The sequence below is a fragment of the Erythrolamprus reginae genome, chromosome Z, assembly GCF_031021105.1.
Source record: "Erythrolamprus reginae isolate rEryReg1 chromosome Z, rEryReg1.hap1, whole genome shotgun sequence".
NCBI lineage: Eukaryota > Metazoa > Chordata > Lepidosauria > Squamata > Dipsadidae > Erythrolamprus > Erythrolamprus reginae.
This window is the reverse complement of record NC_091963.1, coordinates 18592699-18606057: the sequence shown is the minus strand read 5'-3', so window position 1 is coordinate 18606057 and position 13359 is coordinate 18592699.

Sequence of the window (13359 nt, the reverse complement as noted above, 5' to 3'; positions counted from 1 at the left end):
CTAGGATTGAACTCCCCACCTTCTGAGTGGCAGGCAAGCGTCCCCCACCACTGGGCCACTACCTAGCGTTAATCAATGTAAAGGAGAAGCCCTTGCAAACCCCCCAGGGCCCCCCCTTTCCGAGGCCCCAAAAGCGTAAGCTTCCCCTCACGGGTAGGCCCTTAAGGCCTAAAAGCCGGCCTCCAATCAACCCAGGACCGGGGACCCCAGAAGCCAAACCGCCCCCACCCCAAGTCCAGGCGGGGCCCCAACCGCGCCTCCTCCCGGCCGGGAGGAGGTTACCAGTCCCCCCTCGGGCCCCGAGGGGGATCCTCTTGAAGAAAGCTCCACGAGTCCTCCAAGACCACAGGGATTTGAGCCTCAATCGGCAGATTCAGAGTCAAGAGTGATGAAGACAACTTTTCGCTCCTCTGTCGGCCACAAAATGGCGGCCCGCGACACGAGGGCAACCCAAAATGGCGCCGGAGCAGCACTCAGCCGAGTGTCTGCTCATGTGCTGGGTCCGGGGCGAAAAGGCCTGCTTCAAGGCCTGCTGCCCTTAAATAGGGCCAGCAAGCCCGCCCGGACCCCACGTCATGCCCCAGCCACGTGGGCAAGGCATTCCCCGGCCGAAATCTCGCCTCGCGAGATTTCGGCCGAAAACCAAAATGGCGGGCCGCCATGGAAGGGTCCGAGTCTGCCCGGCCCTTCCGCAAAAGCGCCGTGGGGCCGGTAAGTCAGCCGGCGATTATCTCTTCTTCTATTCTTTCATGATATACTCTATTCCTATATATATATGTATATATGTATGTATATATATATATGTATATATATGTATGTATATGTTATATATATGTGTATGTATATATGTGTGTATATGTGTGTATGTATGTATATATATATATACTGTGTGTGTGTATATATATGTATATGTGTATATATATGTATATGTCAAGAATAGTCCTAAAAATGCGAGTTCCAGGTACATACGTGAATGATGAGGCAGCAGCCATCTCGATCACCGGAACATAGAAACTTTAATAAAACCACTTAGCTTTCGTTAGCGTGCTGCTAACTTCGTCAGAGTTTTAAAATGCCGTGGGAGACAAACATCTTTATAAAGCATTACTCAGTCTGCTCATTGCCCGTGTCACAGGCCACACCCTTCCCTCCCCCCTGCGGTAAGCCTAATTGTGGGTTTAATCATGCTGGCTAAAGGGAGATCTACCTCTTTTGCTTGTGTTTGTTGCCTTTTTCCCTCCCCAAGGGAGGGGTGGAATTGTGAGGCTTAATCCTGCTGGCTGTAGGGCGACCTGCCGCTTTTACTCTGTGTCTGTTGCCTTTTTCCCTCCCCAAGGGAGGGGATGGAGTTGTGAGGCAATGCTTCGGAGGTGTTTGGTATTCCTTTCTTCCCACCATTGTCGTTGTTACTTTTTATAATGGTACATGTCTGCTCTTGCAATTTTTTTTACCCATGTCCTCGGTCCTAGGTCTACACTGTTCTAATCCCCCCTTGTCCTCTATGTCAGACTTAAATTGTGCCCCTCCACCTCTACCTCTGTATTGCTCCAGTATGTTCCCTTGTTTCTCGTGAGGGGGGTTATCCCACCCTCATTTGGCTGGTTTCTATGTCTGGCCTGGGGAATTCTGCTGGGGGCTGTGTCCAATCTTAATGACCCATCTCCTTTAAGTCGTTGTTGGTGCCTTAAAGCCTGGTATGCCGATTGGCATATCGATGTGTCTATTTAAAGAATTTTCATTCGAGAACCAGGCTTCTTTTAGGAGGCGACCCTCCCTTGGTTTCATCCCGTGCCAGAATCTCAGTTCCCTGGAAGTCGAAGCCGTGACCTTGCTCCTCCATGTGTATCCAAATCTGGGGAGCGCTGTTCCTGACGCCGGACCGCTAGTTTGTGTTCATGTACACGGGTTCTACAACCTTTTAGCTGTTTCACCCACATAGTGGTGTGTACAATTACTGCAGTTTATACGGTAAATTACCGAGGAAGACTCCTCCCTTCACTAGGGTTTCCTTCGGGCGCATTACTGATTTTCTCAAAGTTTGATCCGGCCTATGCGCTACTTTGACCCCGTGGGGTGCCAGTATGCGTGCAGCTGTTTCGGATACCCCTTGTATGTACGGGAGTACCCTCCACGCTGATGTTTCGTTTGTGCTTTCAGTAGGCCTGCTGAGAGTCTAGGTGTAACGCATCGTTGGATAAAATCCCTCGAGTAACCATGACGTATACAAGTTTGGTAAAGATACGCTCGTTTTCTTTTTGTTTGGCTGCCCGTGTACTACAATGGGTATTTATCCTGTTGAATAATGTCCGTATGCAGCTGACTTTATGTGCGTTGGGGTGGTTGCTTTCGTTATGTAACATGCGATCCGTGCTGGTGGTCTTGCGGTACACCTCGGTGTCGATGCTTCCATCCGGGTTCCGGTTAATCTGTACATCTAGAAAGGCCAGTTTGCCATTGGCCTCGTCCTCCGCCGTAAACTGAATATCCGGATATATGGAATTAAGAATTCCCCATGAACTTGATTTTATCCCGTTGTTTGATGATGGTAAACGTGTCATCGACATAGCGTGTCCAGAACTTAGGTTTGTATATTTCCATGGCTTCTCTTTCCAATTGCTGGAGAACTGCTTCTGCAATCACGCCCGAAATTGGGGATCCCATCGGCGTGCCCTTTACTTGTTCGTATATCTGGCCGTTGAATGTGAAGTATGTTTTTAGGCAGAATTTCAATAGTTGGATGAGGTCATCCGTGCTGGGGGCCTTACAGTGTCTTGGTTCAGTTGTTACCAACTACTTGTTAATGGTTTGAATTGCTAGATCCTGGGGGATAGATGTAAATAGTGAAATAACGTCGAATGATATCATTACCTCATCTTGCTCCACTACCACCCCTTTAAGCCGTTCTAAAAAGTCCGTAGCTGAACGTACGATTGGACACAGCCCCCAGCAGAATTCCCCAGGCCAGACATAGAAACCAGCCAAATGAGGGGTGGGATAACCCCCCACGAGAAACAAGGGAAACATACTGGAGCAATACGGAGGTAGAGGTGGAGGGGCACAATTTAAGTCTGACATAGAGGACAAGGGGTGATTAGAACAGTGTAGACCTAGGACAAGGGACATGGGTAAAAAAAAAATTGCAAGAGCAGACATGTACCATTATAAAAAGTAACAACGACAATGGTGGGAAGAAAGGAATACCAAACACCTCCGAAGCATTGCCTCACAACTCACACCCTCCCTTGGGGAGGGAAAAAGGCAACAGACACGAGTAAAAGCGGCAGGTCGCCCTACAGCCAGCAGGATTAAGCCTCACAATTCCACCCCCATCCCTTGGGGAGGGAAAAAGGCAACAAACACGAGCAAAAGAGGTAGATCTCCCTTTAGCCAGCATGATTAAACCCACAATTAGGCTTACCGCAGGGGGGAGGGAAGGGGTGTGGCCCTGTGACACAGGCAATGAGCAGACTGAGTAATGCTTTATAAAGATGTTTGTCTCCCACGGCATTTAAAACTCCTGACGAAGTTAGCAGGACGCTAACGAAAGCTAAGTGTTTTATTAAAGTTTCTATGTTCCGGTGATCGAGATGGCTGCTGCCTCATCATTCACATATGTATATGTGTGTGTGTGTATATATATATATATATATATATATATATATATATATATATATATATATATATATATATACATACATACATACATACATACATACATACATACATACATACATATATATATATATATATATATATATATGTAGATTGTTCTGAGTTCGGGTTTTGCCCTGTGTAATATTTTGCATGTTTATGCGACGTTTCGGTGAAATCACATCCACCATCATCAGGCTGAAGTTTCCAAGCTTCGTGCTGTTGTAAAATGGAATGTTTGCAACTGTCATTTCTTCCTAGTGTATAGTGTGGGGGTGGAGATTTGGTTTGAATGTAGCAATTAGATTGGGTGATTATGTTTCAGTGATCTGATTGGTTGGTGTAATCATAATTATTAGAAGGATTGACATGGTGATTTTTATGAAGTGTTTTTTGTTTAAGGCTGGTTTCCAAATTTCAAAAGTCCCAAATCATAATTATTAGAAGGATTGATATGGTGATTTTTATGAAGTGTTTTTTTTGTTTAAGGCTGGTTTCCAAATTTCTGGTAGGCGGGACGTGTCATCTCTTTTATTCATGCAAAGGGGGCTCCTTTCAATTTCTATGGCTTCTAGAGCAATTCTTCTATATAAATTCTCTGTTTTGTGAAGTAATTTAGTTTTTCAAAGTCAATTTCGTGCCCTGTTTTTTTAATGTGCTGGACAAGGGAGGAAGTCTTATCTTCTTTTTTAACTGCATTCACATGTTCTGCAAGGCGTGCACTTACTCTTCGGTTGGTTTGTCCAATGTATGTGGCTGCACATGTTTTGCAAGGGATTTCATAGATTCCTTGGTATTCCAATTGGATTTTATCTTTGGGGCTCCTTAGGATATTAGATATTTTTTGGTTGGTGCAAAATGAAGTTTTGATGTTATGTTTGTGCAGGATTTTACTAATTTTGTCTGTGGTGCCCTTGATGTAAGGGAGGATGGTGGTACCATTGTCCTGTTCTTGATCTTGTTTTTTGGGGGGTGTCTCTTTTTTGATTAGATTTGTGATTGTTTTCTCTTCGAATCCATTAGAAATTAATACATCTTTGAGTTTGTTCAATTCAGTTTTTAAGTGCTCATGGTCAGCTAAGCGTTTGGTTCTGGTGATGAGAGTTTTGGCCACTGAGGTGATTTGTGCGGGGTGGTGGTGTGAGTGTGCATTTAGATAACGGTTGGTATGGGTTTTCTTTTGGTAGACAGTGTGTCCTTGGCTGCCATTGGGTTTTTTATAGACCAGTACATCTAGAAAGGGAAGTTGATCATTGATTTCTGTTTCCATAGTAAACTGTATTTTGGGGTGTAGGCTGTTAAGATGTGTGAGGAAATTGTCTAGTTTTTCCTTACCATGTGGCCAAATTACAAAGGTATCATCAACATATCTCAGCCAAAGTTTAGGTTTGTATTTGGATTGCTCTAATGCATTATTTTCGAAATATTCCATATAGAGGTTGGCGATGACCGGTGAGAGAGGTGATCCCATGGGGGCTCCCTCTATCTGTTTATATCTTTGTTCATTATAGATGAAGTATGTATTGGTCAGGCAGTGGTTGGTAAGGTCTAGGATATATTTGGGGGGTTTGTGTTTGTCCTGGATAGCTGTCAAGGCTTCTTTAATAGGTATTTGTGTGAAAAGGGACACGACATCATATTAGTGGTCTGCGGGATTTAAAATTATGAATTCAATGGTCCCTGAGGTCCGAAAGGTTGGTGATCCTTGTTCTAGAATAGTAATTTTCTCAACCTTAGCAACTTTAAGATGTGTTCACCTGAACTCCCAGAATTAATTCTCAAAGTTGAAGCCCATATATCTTAAACAACATGTCAAGATGAGAAACATTGCCATAAAGTGTGACTGTTTTTTCTGTTGAGCCTTGGTAGTGCAATGGTTAGAGTGCAGTACTGTAAGCTACTTTTGCTGATCACCAGCTGCCAGCAGTTTGGCAGATAATAATAATAATAATAATAATAATAATAATAATTATTATTATTATTATTATTATTTATTGGATTTGTATGCCACCCCTCTCCGTAGACTCGGGGCGGCTAACAACTATGATAAAAACAACATGTGACAATCCAATAATATAACAACTAAAAACCCTTATTTATAAAACCAAACATACACACAAACATACCATGCATAACATGCCTGGCGGTATAAATGAGTCTTGAGCAGTTTACGAAAGATAGGGAGGGTGGGAGCAATTCTAATCTCTGGGGGGAGTTGGTTCCAGAGGGTCGGGGCCACCACAGAGAAGGCTCTTCCCCTGGGGCCCGCCAAACAATATTGTTTAGTCAATGGGACCCGGAGAAGGCCAACTCTGTGGGACCTTATCGGTCACTGGGATTCGTGCGATAGCAGGCGGTTCCGGAGGTAATCTGGTCCAATGCCATGTAGGGCTTTAAAGGTCATGACCAACACTTTGAATTGTGACCGGAAACTGATCGGCAGCCAATGCAACCCACGGAGTGTTGAAGAAACATGGGCGAATCTTGGAACCCCCACGATGCCTCTCGCGGCTGTGTTCAGTAGGCTCAAGGTTGACTCAGCCTTCCATCCTCCCAAGATTGATAAAATGAGGCCCCAGATTGTTGGGGACAATATGCTTGTTCTCTGTAAATTGCTTAGAGAGGGCTGTAAAGCACTGTGAAGCGGTATATAAGTCTAAATGCTTTTGTTATTGCTGTTGCTCAGTCTTCATCTAACAGGGGAAAGTCCATGGGTGTCTTCAACCCCAATTTCCCATATTCTCTTTTCAGATCCCCATCTTGAAAACAGCGATATGTTTCTTTTCAACCCCTTTGAAACAGAAAAATATTATACTGTGTGAGAGGTCTTCTCTCTTACATTCCTCCAAACAGAGGACTTTCCACTATAAATTACAGCATGGCCATCAGCTGGAACTGAGCGTTGGGAAAGGGTCATATTCATGCATAAACATGTCTGAATTTGGCATCCTGGCCTCTGTAAAGACAGCAAAAATATAAATTAAGAAGGGAGTAGATGAGTGATTGCTTGCAAAATCCTTGCATTTGCAAGATGCAGGTTAAGTAATATCTTAAATTAGATTTTTCTTTGCTGCAAGAGGATTTCCCTTGGAACCTGGCAAGGAAGGATAAGATTATTCCTCATATTTTCTGCTCTTAAATCAGCAAGCAAGCTCCCCCTCCTCCTACAAATCTTGGAAAAGGGGTGAATTATGTGTCTGTTTTTGGTTGTAGGTCTTGCACCATGTCACAGGGAAAATAGCACTGCCATTTATGAGAAAAGGAAAACGGTTGCCAAGAAGTGTCTGAATCACTTGCTCCAGCATTTGGGTTTAACCAGCTTCTTTCATTACTCAGGTTTCTTCTTTTGCTCTCGGATATTTCTCTTCTGACTGCATGATATATTTGTCCGGATTCCCCTCACCCACAGAACCTCGCTGAAAGTTCTGTGGTTCTTTCCCTCCAACCCGCTGTGTCTCCCAATGGGTTAGGCTCTGTTCATCCATGAGATTTACTCAGATGGAATCAGTTCCATGCAAACTGCCTTAGGGGAAAATTACAGACATGCTTAACTGACACGAGGGTTGAGCAGCTGAACTTTGGCTGAAATTCTCTGCCAAGTCAGCAATTAATTATACTTACAGGCTTTCTATGAGGCTTAGTTTCAGTAAACCTTGACATTCTTCTAAGGCTGTCATCTTGAGGGGGTTGATCTGACTCTGAAAGAACAACTCCCACGCAACCCCCGAAAAAAGTTTGGTTGCATTTATTTCTCCAGTAAGATGGTGAAATGTAGAGAGAGTTTAGTTATTTTTATTTATTCATTTATTTATTTATTCAATTTTTATGCCGCCTTTCTCCTTAGACTCAGGGTGGCTTACAACATGTTAGCAATAGCACTTTTTAACAGAGACAGCATATTGCGCCCACAATCCAGATCCTCATTTTACCCACCTGGGAAGGATGGAAGGCTGAGTCAGCCTTGAGCCGGTGATGAGATTTGAACCGCTGACCTACAGATCTACAGTCAGCTTTAGTAGCCTGCAGTACAGCACTCTAACTCCTGTGCCACCCCGGCTCTTAAATCTTATTGATTTATTTGTTTTGTCAAGTAAGTATTAATAATATACATAGATATAAGGCTGTTTATTTAAATGAGATGGGTACTAGCAATAGCATTTATATACTTCTATACCACTTCCTAGTGCTTTTACAAATTCTCTATGCTGTTTGCAGAATCAACATGTTGCCCCCAACAATCTGGCTCCTCATTTTAGTCACCTCAGAAGGATGGAAGATTGAGTCAACCTTGAGCTGGTGGTGAGATCTGAACTGCTGAACTACAGCTAGCAGTTAGCTGAAGTGGCCTGCAGTGCTGCACTCTAACTACTGCGCCACCCCAGCTCTTATACTAATAATAGTTAATGGGACTATCTCCTGCCACATACCTCCCAGTGCCAGTTTGCGGGACTATGGGGGAGGGCCTTCTCTGCTGCTGCCCCGATTTTATGGAATCAACTCCCCCCGAGGTCTGTACGGCCGTCACCTTACTGGTTTTTCGTAAGGCCGCAAAGAGCTGGCTGTGCCGGCAGGCCTGGCGGCCCTAGATCAACCACTAGCTTGTCCATGTATATGAATTGGTATGAATGATTAGTACATGTGTTGTTTAACTGTTTTTAAGTTTTAATTTGGATTTTAGAAATTGCTAATTTTTTTCCTTTGACTCCTTTTTATTATTATTGTTATTGTGATTTTATATTGTTGTGAGCCACCCTGAGTCCTTCGGGATTGGGCGACATAGAAGTAAAATAAAGTAAAGTAAAGTAAAGTAAAGTAAAGTAAAGTAAAGTAAAGTAAAATAAAACAAAACAAAATAATAAAATAAAATAAAATAAAATAAATAAAAGGAAACATTAGGACAGGGGATGGTAGGCACACTGGTGCAGTTCTGTATCCAACAGAATTGCTCACTACTGGAGCAACACCTTGGTTAAATCAAGTAGACCCTCTTTGTCCATTGGAATGTTTTCAAGTAGTCATCTTATTTCCATAGGAAGGGTTACTAGGCAAGGTTATGATTCTGCAGTGGAGAAGCCCCCTGGTGATCAAGCAGACAAGCGTCTTGGAGCTGCTGATTGCGCAAGATCTCAGTAGGTTTCCAGTGATTCATGGTGAAGACTTCCATTTCAGGACAGCTCTTCTCTCCAAGCTGACAATCTCGTGGTAGCCTGAAGCACTTTATATCCCAGGAAGATTTCCCTCCCCCTCTCTAGCTTTTACTGAAGAAACATCCGCTTGCTATGTTGCCAATTATTTCCAGTCAGTTTTATTTCTGCTTATTTCTCCTTGGGCATTGTCTATATAGGAAGGATGGCTAGGAAAGGAAAGGGTCAAAGGTCAGAACAGCTCAGATCACTTTTAGGTGAATTTAAAACTGGAATTAGAAGTACTGGAAGAGGAAAACAGTGGTGATTTAGAAGTTCCCACAGGAAAATGCTGAAATCCTTCCTAACTAGAGGCAAAATTCTTACCTCTAAAGTATGACTTGGCTTGACAAGAAATGCAACTTATACATACCTGATGGGGCCCTTTAATTCTGCCCTCATGATCTCAGATTTAAGTGTTTGTATTACAATTACATTGTGTGGAATGGATGTCAAAAATGGATCACAAAAAGGAAAGGGCTACAGTTCACATCCACATAGCACAACACTTGCCTTCACATTTTGAGTCCTTTAGAAAGGTTTGGGAAACACCGGACTTTGATAAATTAGACTGGCCAGTGTGGACCAAAGATATAGAACCTGACTGCCTAAGATTACAACCTAAGATTGTATGTATGATTCCAAGCCTATATTAAAGTTTGGAGATTTACAAACTTTATTACAATAGAGACAGAGGATAATTAAATGTACAATAATATATTTGTACATAATAGTAGAGTAGCTACAAAAATATAGATAACAAGATTTGGGCTACAAAAATATAGATGACCCTGCAGAGCAGGCATTTCCAACTTGCAACCCATAAAGTGTTTGGTATTCTGGACAGCTAGTAATGTGACCCAAATGACTTAGATGAGGGAATAGACAGGTAACTTACCAAAGTTTGGATGATAATAGCCAACACACTAGATGATAGCTCAAGATCCAGACAGACTTGAACACTGGTTCCTATTTAACAAAATGAAATTCAATATAGAGGAAAGTAAAGTCTTAGACTTAGGCAAGAAAAACAAAAATAGACAAGGAGAAACAAGGCTTAATAGCAGTAACTGTGAGAGGGATCTTGAAGTCTTAGTGGTCAACCAATTAAATGTTAGCCCACAGTGTGTGATGGCAGCCAAAAAAGCCAATGGAATCCTAAATTGCATTAACAGAGGGATACTATCAAGATCAAGGGTTATAAAACCCTAGTAAGACCACACTTAGAATATTGCATCTAGTTTGGGTCATAAAAAAGATGCTGAGACTCTAGAAGGAGTGCAGAGAAGATTAGGGGCGTGGAGGATAAAACATGATGAATGTTGCAGGAACTGGGCATAGCTAGTCTAGGGAAGAGAAGAACCAGGATAGCAGTTTTCCAATATTTGAGAGGCTGCCACAGAGAGGACAGGATCAAGCTATTTTTCCAAAGTATCTGAAGGCCAGACAAGAATAATGAATGGAAACTGAACAAGGAAAAATTCAACTTGGAAATAAGGACAAATGTTATGACAATGAGAGCAGTCAACAGCTAGCCTTCAGAAGTTGTGGGAGCCTCATCACTGGAGGATTTCAAAAAGTTCTGGACTGCCATCTGTCAAAAATGATGTAGGGCAGAGGGTTGGATAGATGACCTATAAACTTCCTTTCAACTCTGTTAATCATAAACTTTTAACATTATTATCTATAATTTATCTCTATATCTCCATCTCCATCTCCATCTCTATCTCTATCTCAATCTCCCTCCCTCCCATCATCTATCTATCTATCTATCTATCTATCTATCTATCTATCTATCTATCTATCTATCTTTATATATATTTTCAGATAGTTAGATAAATAGATAGACAGACAGACAGATGATGGATAATATCTATCTATCTATCTATCTATCTATCTATCTATCTATCTATCTATCTATCTATCTATCTATCTATCTATCTATCTATCTGTTGTGGTTCAGTCTGGGACCCCTCCGGGAATGGCTGACCTTCTGTCGGTTTCCAGCTCAGAGGGAGAGGCTGAGGAACAGGAGGTGCAGACTGACGAGGAAGAGGAATCCCAGGCTGAAGAAGAAGGACAGCCAGAGTCCCACCAGGGGAGCTCTCCCCAGCAAGCAGCCTGGATTCCTTAGGGGAAAATGCTCAAGACATCATAGATATGCGACAAAGGAGAGCTAATCAGAGACGGACTCAATTGGCTAAGTATTTCCAGCATTAGGGGTCACAGCTGGGTTTGGGTGTGGTGCTCTTGGGAAAGGATAAAAGGCGGACCCACCCTTCCTGGCTTGTGGAGTTTTATCTTGGAGATTCGTGAGACCTGTCTGTGAACTTTGGTGGCTTACAATCCTGGTTTGTGCCTTGGACTATTGAAACCTTGGGGGTGTGTGCCAGCAAGAAGCTTGTGGTATTGACTGGACATCAGGACCCTGCTGTAACGTATTATAGCCTGTCTGTTGTGAAGACAGGTTTTCCTTTGTGCTTATTTTTTTCCAGCTATAAAATACGTTTGGCTTTTACCAGAGTGTCTGGCTGTTTTTTCAGTTGGTGTTGAGGTCTGGAAAACCCAGACAGAACATCTATCTATCTATCTATCTATCTATCTATCTATCTATCTATCTATCTATCTATCTATCTATCTATCTATCTATCTATCTATCTATCTATATCACATACTTTTGCTGAATATTTAAAATTAAAATATTTTGAATACAGTGATCCCCCCGCTCTTTGCGAGGGGTTCCGTTTCCAGGACCCCCCGCAACGAGCGGGGTTTTCGCGAAGTAGCGCTGCGGAAGTAAAAACACCATCTGCGCATGTGCAGAGGGTGTTTTTACTTCCGCAGCGCTAGCGAGGAGCCTAAGATTGGGGGCGGCGCGGGTGTTTTAAAACATCCCCGCCGACATGAGGGGCTCGCTAGCACACCCCCAAACCCGGGTTGGGGGGTTCGGGGGGTGTGCTAGCGAGCCTCCCATGTCGGCGGGGATGTTTTAAAAACACCCGCGCGACTTTCCAATGAGTCCCCGAAGACAAACGCGTTGTCTTCGGGACTCATTGGAAAGTCGCGCAGGTGTTTTAAAACATCCCCGCCGACATGGGAGGCTCGCTAGCACACCCCCGAGCCCCCAACCCGGGTTTGGGGGGTGCTAGGAAGCTCCCATTGTTGGCGGAGACCTTTTAAAACACTCGCGTGGCTTCCAAACCGAGTCCTGAAGCCAAGGGCGCTTGGCTTCAGGACTCGGTTTGGAAGCCGCGCGAGTGTTTTTAAAAGGTCTCCGCCAACAATGGGAGCTTCCTAGCACCCCCCCCAAACCCGGGTTGGGGGCTCGGGGGGGTGCTAGGAAGCTCCCATTGTTGGCGGAGACCTTTTAAAAACACTCGCGCGGCTTCCAAACCGAGTCCTGGAAGCCGCGCGAGTGTTTTAAAAAGGTCTCCGCCAACAATGGGGAGCTTCCTAGCACCCCCCCAAACCCGGGTTGGGGGCCTCGGGGGGGGGTGCTAGGAAGCTCCCATTGTTGGCGGAGACCTTTTAAAACACTCGCGCGGCTTCCAGGACTCGGTTTGGAAGCCGCGCGAGTGTTTTAAAAGGTCTCCGCCAACAATGGGAGCTTCCTCACCCGCCCCCCCCCCCCCCCCCCCCCAAACCCGGGTTGGGGGCTCGGGGGGGGGTGCTAGGAAGCTCCCATTGTTGGCGGAGACCTTTTAAAACACTCGCGCGGCTTCCAAACCGAGTCCTGGAAGCCGCGCAAGTGTTTTAAAAGGTCTCCGCCAACAATGGGAGCTTTCCTAGCACCCCCCAAACCCGGGTTGGGGGCTCGGGGGGGGTGCTAGGAAGCTCCCATTGTTGGCGGAGACCTTTTAAAACACTCGCGCGGCTTCCAAACCGAGTCCCTGGAAGCCGCGCAAGTGTTTTAAAAGGTCTCCGCCAACAATGGGAGCTTCCTAGCACCCCCCAAACCCGGGTTGGGGGCTCGGGGGGGGGTGCTAGGAAGCTCCCATTGTTGGCGGAGACCTTTTAAAACACTCGCGCGGCTTCCAAACCGAGTCCTGAAGCCAAGCGAGCGCTTGGCTTCAGGACTCGGTTTGGAAGCCGCGCGAGTGTTTTAAAAGGTCTCCGCCAACAATGGGAGCTTCCTAGCACCCCCCCAAACCCGGGTTGGGGGTCCGGGGGGGCGCTGTCTCTCGGCGCTTTCCGTGCTGAGTCCGGGAGCGAACTCGCTCCCCGACTCAGCTGGAAAGCGCCGAGAGACAGCGTGGACAGGCCCGTTCCTTGGCGCTGTCTCTCGGGGCTTTCCAGCTGAGTCGGGGAGCGAGTTCGCTCCCGGACTCAGCACGAAAAGCCCCGAGTGACAGCGCCAAGGAACGGGCCTGTCCACGCTGTCTCTCGGGGCTTTCGTGCTGAGTCGGGGAGCGAGTTCGCTCCCGGACTCAGCACGAAAGCCCCGAGAGACAGCGCCAAGGAACGGGGCCTGTCCACGCTGTCTCTCGGGGCTTTCGTGCTGAGTCGGGGAGCGAGTTCGCTCCCG